General features: G+C 40.2%; 1 pseudogene; it reads right to left on the bottom strand.

Moving 5' to 3' along the window:
* Positions 1-340: 340 nt before the first annotated feature.
* LOC100406697 (12S rRNA N(4)-cytidine methyltransferase METTL15 pseudogene) lies at positions 341-4,465 on the bottom strand (annotated as a pseudogene).
* Between the last annotated feature and the right edge of the window lie 3,667 nt (positions 4,466-8,132).

Here is an 8,132-nt window from a genome sequence, read left to right as displayed (position 1 = left end):
AATTATGTTAACAGGGTTGGCAACTACTGGAACTCTGAGGGAGAATCTATTCCCTGCTTTTTTCATGTCTTCTGATGGTTGCCGTGATGTATCACTCCAATATCTGCCTCCAGCTTCATGTGGCATTCCCCCATGTCGTCTCCTCCTCCTCCTCCTCCTCCTCCTCCTCCTCCTTCTTTTTCTTCTTCTTTCTTCTTCTTTCTTCTCCTCCTCCTCCTTCTTCTTCTCCTCCTCCTCCTCCTCCTCCTCCTCCTCCTCCTCCTCTTCTTCTTCTTTGGCAGAGTCTCATTCTGTTGCTCAGACTAGAGTTCAGTGGTGCAATCTCAGCTCACTGCAACCTCTACCTCCTAGGTTTTAGTGATTCTTCTGCCCCAGCCTCCTGGGTAGCTGAGATTACAGGCACGTACCACCATGCCTGGGTAGTTTCTGTATTTTTAGTAGAGATGGGTTTTCACCATGTTGTCCAGACTGATCTTGAACTCCTGGGCTTCAAGCAATTTGCCTCGCTTGGCCTCCCAAAGTGCTGGGATTACAGGCATAAACCACCACAGCCACCTATCTTCTCTTATAAGGAACACCAGTCATGTTGGATTAAGGGCCTGCCCTGCTCCAGTACGACCTCATCTTAGCTACTTAAAACCACACAACCACCACCACAGTATTTTCAAATAATGTCACATTCCAAGGCTCTAGGTAGTACATGCATTCTGTCAACCCAGTGTATTCAGTTCCTATTTAACATAAAAAATAATTTCTATACTATACAGGATGAAAAAAGGACTTATGAAGTAGGTGAATGATTGTTGAATATACAAATATCTTTTATTTTCCAATCACATACAGGACTAAGAGTTTTTTGGGAATATATCTCATTCACAAATATGTGTTACATGCAAATAGAAATGTATACATTGTTCAAGTAAAATTCAGGGAATTAACCTAGGTACACTCTCTTGTTTCTATTTCAAACATATTGTTCTCCAGATTCTTTTTAAATTCTGATATCCCTGTAGGATTGTTCAGATTTAAATAAAGCCTGTAAAGCAGAAGTAGTAAATGACCCTGGGTACTACCGTTAAATATTACAGTGGTAGATCAAATACGTCTGAGATAAATTCATGTATTTAATTCTTATCTATTTTGCCCATACAGTTATGCTGATATTTCATTCACTTGGATTCACCAACTTAAAATTTGTAACCATAATGGAGAATCTTTTTTCTGTGCTTGAAAAAAGTTTACTGAGCAAATTAATAGTATAAATATGATTTCAAGAATAACTAAGAGAATATTCATTTATATGTACCATTAATCAATATGCCCCCTTTCCTACCCCATGTGTCCTTTGACTAATTATCTACAACTTATCCTTCAGGTCACAGTTAAAGTATCATGTTCTCATACCTGGTTTCTGACAACAGATTAAATCCTTACTAGATGCTCTTATTGTACCATGTACGACCTGTTTGTAGTATTTACCACTGTGTCCATTTTATACTGATTTTTGTGATTATAACTAACATAATTTTCCTCTACTAAACTCTATAGGACATGCACTGTGGGTTATGTATATTGTACTTAGTTTTGCTTTTCTAATGATAAATAGTTCAGTACTTGCTGAATAACTGAATAAGTTAAAAGTAGATATTACATATAAAAAGTTGATATGTGAATTATGGATCAATTTCATCAATTTGTTAAAGAATATTCTACCAAGTATTCTTTTCCTGAATAAACTTTTACCCTTATAACAGTTACCATATCTTTGTGACAACATTAAGGGGGCATTCATTTTACTATGTTAAATAGATAGTTTTCTATTTCAAATAGACTTGGCTGAATTATTTTGATTAGCTCAACTAAAAACTACAAAATTCTAATAAGAGACTTTATTACTTACTAAAGGCATTGTGAGTTATTATTAAAATAAATACAATTGACACAAAATATAAGTTTTGTGAAATCTCTGTAAAGATTTTACATTTTTACTTTGTGATATATGAAGAAAATGGCCCATATCATACTGAAAAATACCTTTAAAATAATGGACTATAATTTGAAAAATAAAATTTTATCAATATAACACATATTTAAACTAATATTTTAAAATTTATAAAAAGCCTATATTTGCAAAAGCTACAGTAATTATTCACAAGTAGAGACATTAAAATTCATTCCATAATCATCATTATTTGAGCCAGAGAAAGACTGTTGCGAATTGGAATATCTAAATTCAAAATTTAGGACATGCAGGTGTGATTATAATATCTTTCTTTTCTCTTTCAGTTTGAGTTTACGTATTTAGATAAACACAACATAGTATTTTTTTAAATGTCCTGGCCAGAGGAAGAACTGCGTTTCAAGAGTCCAACACGATGCAAAAATTAACACATTTTTCTAGTCTTGAGATGCTGCTGCTCCCTGAATGGAACTTTCTCTGTCATGCTAGTATTTCCTATAGTTTCTTTTTAAGGAAAAATAAATGCTAAATGCTGTCAGTTTTCAGACTGTCCCACACTTAAACCTACACGAAGACATTCAGGAATATAACATGAGTAAAGATTAGAGAAATTGTGAGAAAAAAAATTTGAAGGATAAGATGATGGTAACTTATAATTTGATAGCTGCTCTAAGCTTGGCTGAGCACCCTCTAGGGTTATCTTGTACATCCTGATCTTGTGGACTAAGCACCTTCTTGTATATCAATTCCCACATTAAAGGAGCTCTTCTCATGGAGACTTCTTCCATGTTTTCATGATCTGAACCCAATTGCAATGTTTTCATCATTTGCTGTCTAACACTTAGGTTAAACCTTTCTGTCATGCTTATTCCAGGCAAAAACCTTTTGACAATGCGATCCTCTAGTGAATGGAAAGAGAGGGCAACAAGACAACCACCAGGTCTCAGAAACTTCTAAGCCATCTTTAGTCCTGTGTAGAGTTCATTGAGCTCATTGTTCAAAAATATGCAAAGAGCCTGGAAAGTCTTGGTGGCAATATGCGTCGATCGCTGTAGCACATCATTTTGTGCATAAATAGCAGAGGGAGGAAATGCACCTGTGACGATGCTGGCAAGCTGCTGGGTTCTGGTGATGTGGTAGATGCTGCATGTCTGAACAATTGCTGAAGCAATTTTCTTGGCATGCTTCTCCTTCCCACATGTTCTTAGGGTAGATGCAAGTGCCTGTTGATTTAAAGCATTCACAACATTAACTGCAGGGGCACATCAGGTTACCTGCCACCATCCATCCTCATGTCCAAGGGGCCATCTTTCCAAAGGGAAAAAACTCTTTCGTGAGTATCAGGTTGCATGGAGGAACACCCAGGATCCATAAGAACTCCATCTGAAGTCCCTGGCTGCACTCCAACTTTCATTAATAAGGCTTCTGCCTGGCTGAATTGGCCCAGCATAACTCAGATTTGTTTCGGATACAACTCTGAAAGATGTTCACCTAATGCATAAGCTGTTGGGTCCCTGTCTAAGGCATACAGAACAATGTCTAACTGCTGTAGAGTGGTTTTTGTGTACCTTCCCGAACCAAATGTCATATCTAGAAAAATCTGTCATTTTGTGGTGACAAACAATGAACAGCTTCATCCAGCATTACGAGAATGTGTAATTTAGCCACAGTTTCAAAATATCTCGAGATCTGTGTAACTGCTGGGCTTGAGTTTGATCTTTTTGCCCCTGGGTTTCACATTCTTTATATTTTTCTGCTGTAGTATGTATTCCTTTTGGCCAGACACCCAAATTACGTATGCCAGATTCCAACCAACATGAAAAACATTCTTTATACATTCTACAAAAATATAGATACCGAAGCATTCTGTAGGTCAACAAATCTGAGGCACGAAGACTTCTCAGTTGGCCTCTAACTTGAGCCAGTGACTACCACTACAGTGCTGGAGAACCTGAATTTGCCCACTTTAAAATTTGTTTTGTCTGATAAGAATAGCTACCCCTGTTCTCTTTTCATGAAATGCCTTTTTCCACCCCTTTACTTTAAGTTTATGTGTGTCCTTACATGTTAGGTGAGTCTCCTGAAGGCAGCAGAGAGTTATTGGTGAGTTGTTATCCATTCTGTATTTCTGTATCTTTTAAGTGGAGCATTTAGGCCATTCACATTCAATGTTAGTATTGAAATGTGATGTACCATTGCTTTCATTGTGTTCTCTGTTGCCTGTGTACTTTGGTTTTTTGTTTGTTTTTTGTTTTTGATTTTGTATTTTAGTTTCATAGGTCCTGTGTGATTTATGCTTTAAAGAGGTTCTGTCTTGTTGTATTTCCATGATTTGTTTCAAGATTCTGAACTCCTTTTAGCAGTTCTTATAGTGGTGGTTTAGTAAAGGTGAATTCTCTCAGTATTTGTTTGTCTGAGAACGACTGTATCTTTCCTTCATATATGTTGCTTAGTTTTGCTAGATACAGAGTTTTTGGCTGATACTTGTTTTGTTTTAGGAAGCCAAACATAGGTCCCCAATCCCTTCTTGCTTGTAGGGTTTCTGCTAAGAAATCAGCTGTTAATCTGATAGGATTTCCTTTATAGGTTACCTGGTGCTGCTGTCTCGGTTCTTTCCTTTGTCTTAACTTTGGATAACCTGATGACAATGTGCCTAGGCTAAGATCTTTTTGTAATGAATTTCCCGGGTCTTCTTTGTGCTTCTTGTATTTGGATGTCTAGGGCTCTCGCAAGCCCAGGGAAGTTTTCATCGATTATTACCCCAAATATGTTTTCCAGCTTTTAGAATTTTCTTCTTTATCAGGTACACTAATTATTCTTAGGTTTGGTTAACATAATCCAAGACTTCTTGGAGGCTTTGTTCATATTTTCTTATTCTTTTCTTCTTTATCTTTGTTGGATTGTGTTAATTTGAAGATCTTGTCTTCAAGCTCTTAATTTCTTTCTTCTACTTGTTCAATTCTATTGCTGAAATGTTCTAGACTCTCTAGAACATTTCACATTTCTAAAGGTGTATCAAAAGTTTGCTGAATTTTTTATTGTTTTTTCCTTAAGCTATCTATTTCCATGAATATTTCTCCCTTCACTTCTTGTATCACTTTTTGGATTTCCTTGCTTCGGACTTCACCTGTCTCTGGTCCCTCCTTGATTAGCTTAATAACTAACCTCCTGAATTCTTTTTTCAGGTAAATCAGGGATTTATTCTTGGTGTGGATCCATTGCTAATAACTAGTGTGATTTTTGGGGGGTGTTGAAGAGCCTTGTTTTATCATATTACCAGGGTTTGTTTTCTGGTTCCTTCTCATTTGGGTAGGTTCTGTCAGAGAGAAGGTCTAGGTTGAAGGCTGTTGTTCAGATACTTTTGTCCCACAGGGTGTTCCCTTGATGTAGTACTCTCCCTCTTTTCCTATAGATGTGGCTTCCTATGAACCAAACTGCAGTGATTGTTGTTGTCACTCTTCTGGGTCTAGCCACCCAGCGAGCCTACCTGGCTCTAGGGTAGTACTGAGGGTTATCCACACCCAGTCCTGTGATGTAAACTATCTCTGGGTCTCTCAGCCTTGGATACCAGTGCCTGTTATGGTGGAGGTGACAGAGGGTACAATGGACTCTGTGAAGGTCCCTAGCTTTGTTAGTTTAATGCTCTATTTTTGTGCTGATTGGCCTCCTGCCAGGAGGTAGCACTTTCCAGAAAGCATCAGCTATAGTAGTGTGGGAGAGGAACCCGCAGTGAGTGGAGCCCTAGAACTCCCAAGATTATATGCCCTTTGCTTTTCACTACCAGGGTGGATAGGGAGGGATCATCATGTGGGAGCAGGGCTAAGGGTGTCTGAGTTCAGACTCTCCTTGGGAGGGTCTTGCTGCGGCTGCTGTTGGGGATGGGAGTGAAATTCCCAGGTCACTGGAGTTGTGTACCTAGGAGGATTATGGCTGCCTTTGCTGAGTCATGCAGGTTGTCAGGGAAGTGGGGGGAAGCAGGCAGTCGCAGGCCTCATGCAGCTCCCATGCAAACTGAAGGGCCCATCTCACTCCCACTGTACCCCCCACCAACAGCCCCAAGTCTGTTTTCAAGTGGAGGGCAAGATGAGCTTGAAAATTTGCCTGAGGCTATCCACCTTCCAGCTGTGAAAGCAAAGGGCTTTAGTTCTTCCTCTCCCTGTGAAATCTGCACGCCCAGTTGGCACCCTCCCCAAAGTTCTGGCCAGGAAGCTTCTCATCCAGTTCAAATTGTTACAAAGTTCAGCTAGAGAATTCCTTCTACTTGCGGAATTTTACCTCTTGCTCCTCTGGCCATCCTCCCGATGGATCCCTATGGTGCCCGGCAGGAATGGGCTACATGGGGACCCAGTGAGCTCCCAGGGCCTTTCTGCTGCTTTCTCTACCCCTGTATTTCACCCAGCTCTCTAACTAGGCACAGCTATGGGTCAAGTTGGAAACTTCTCCTGCAAACATACCTTCAGCTTCTCCAGTGGGGGTGTGTGTCCAAAAGAGGAGGGTCGCCCTTTCCCACTTCCACAGTTGGGGCACTCACAGTATTTGGGGTGTCTTGAGGGTCCTGCAGGAGCAGTCAGCTTCCTTCAGAGGGTCTGTGGGTCCTCTCAGGATTGCTGGTTTGTTCTTGCAGTGGATCTGGAGCTAAAATTCACAATGCAAGCCTCCACACACTGCTCTTTCTGGAGCTGCAATCTAGTCCTGCCTCCCGTCTGCCATAATCTCGACTGAATCCCCAAGAAAGAATTTAGAATCAAGTATTGGCCTACAGTATAAATTCCTTGAGATCAGGGACAACCTTTGTATTCTCAATGCCTAGAACCTAATGTTAATCTGCTCAATTATTCTTAAACTATTGAATGTGATATGATGCCTCTCCTAAGGATCTTTGCAATTAAAACCTTATCTCTAAACACAATGAAAGATTTAATCTCCTAATAAAGACATTACAAGGGAAGTGGGGCATAGAGGATATTATTTGAAAAACATCCTTCCAGTATTCCTGAAAAAGTATCACATTGGTTGACTTTTTCTGTCTGAACGTGAAGCAGGTTAGAGTGCTGGAAGCAGATCTGGTGAGAGGAATCCATCAATCCTCCTCCCGCTGAGAGGTGAGCATTATTCCTACTTGTATAGCAGGAGCCTGACAGTAAAGAGATGGCACATTCAAATGGTGTGATCTTAACAAAGGACTATTAAAAGGAACTCAACAATGGATAATCTGGTACTCTGGGAACAGCATATAAAGGAGCTGTTACCAATCTTAAGCCTGAAAAGGCAAGGCTACAGGCAATCTAACAGGAGTTGGAGCCTTCAGAAGAGGCAGCCAACCCACAATGTCTGGGCAGGGAGGAGGAAGATAAGGAAATAAAAACCCTGATCTCATTCTCCTCTCCTCCTACCTACCTAGCTCTTCCTGGGGCTTCATTGGCCAAAATCAACTAGGCGTTAAAAAGCAAGGGAACCCATAGGAGCAGACAATAAAAATCAACCTGCTAGGACAGAGCAGGATGGAAAAAAAAAGCAGAAGGCAGACCTGGAGTGGCAGATGGAAAGGATCCAGTCTTTAACTGAAACAGCTTGCTAACAAACATGACAACTTCCATGCAAGCTTTGGCAGGACAAGCCCAGTTCTGACCCCCAGTTTACAAAATCTTGCATTCATCTCTGCTCTCCACAGGTCTGCTCTCATGAGAGTAGAGTAAGAGTCATACCTAGGAGAAAATTATCGTAATTTAATGTTCCTTTCAAAGTCACAAAGAAGCACCTCTACTATGTCCAAGCTTTGCCTGAGGTAGGAGATGTTGTATTTTAAAGCCTTGATTTATGTAAGAAAGTCTCTCCACTCACAAAAGTGAATGATGTGGGTAGCTGATTCCATGGTCCTGCCCACAGCCCAGTCACATCTCAACCCACCTGAAAGTTTCCAAGCTCTTTAAAATGACCACGTCTGCTGGGTTCCAGATCTATAGGCTCCTTTCTGTGAAGACAAAAGAAACTGGCCATCTTCTAAGATTGGATTCATCTTTTGAAGCAGCAGCATTATGGTGGAGAACAATGACTTCCCATAGCTTCTTGCAAGTGCAGCTTGCTGGAAAGAAACAGTGTTTCCCCCACAGAGGGCTTTATGAGAAAACAAACTGGAAAGATCTGTTGGAGCCACAAAAGCAGATTCTCTTTC

The sequence above is a fragment of the Callithrix jacchus genome, chromosome X (assembly GCF_049354715.1).
Source record: "Callithrix jacchus isolate 240 chromosome X, calJac240_pri, whole genome shotgun sequence".
In the NCBI taxonomy this organism is placed as follows: Eukaryota; Metazoa; Chordata; class Mammalia; order Primates; family Cebidae; genus Callithrix; species Callithrix jacchus.
The sequence above is the reverse complement of the archived record's forward strand: the minus strand, read 5'-3'. Positions and strand labels throughout refer to the sequence as shown.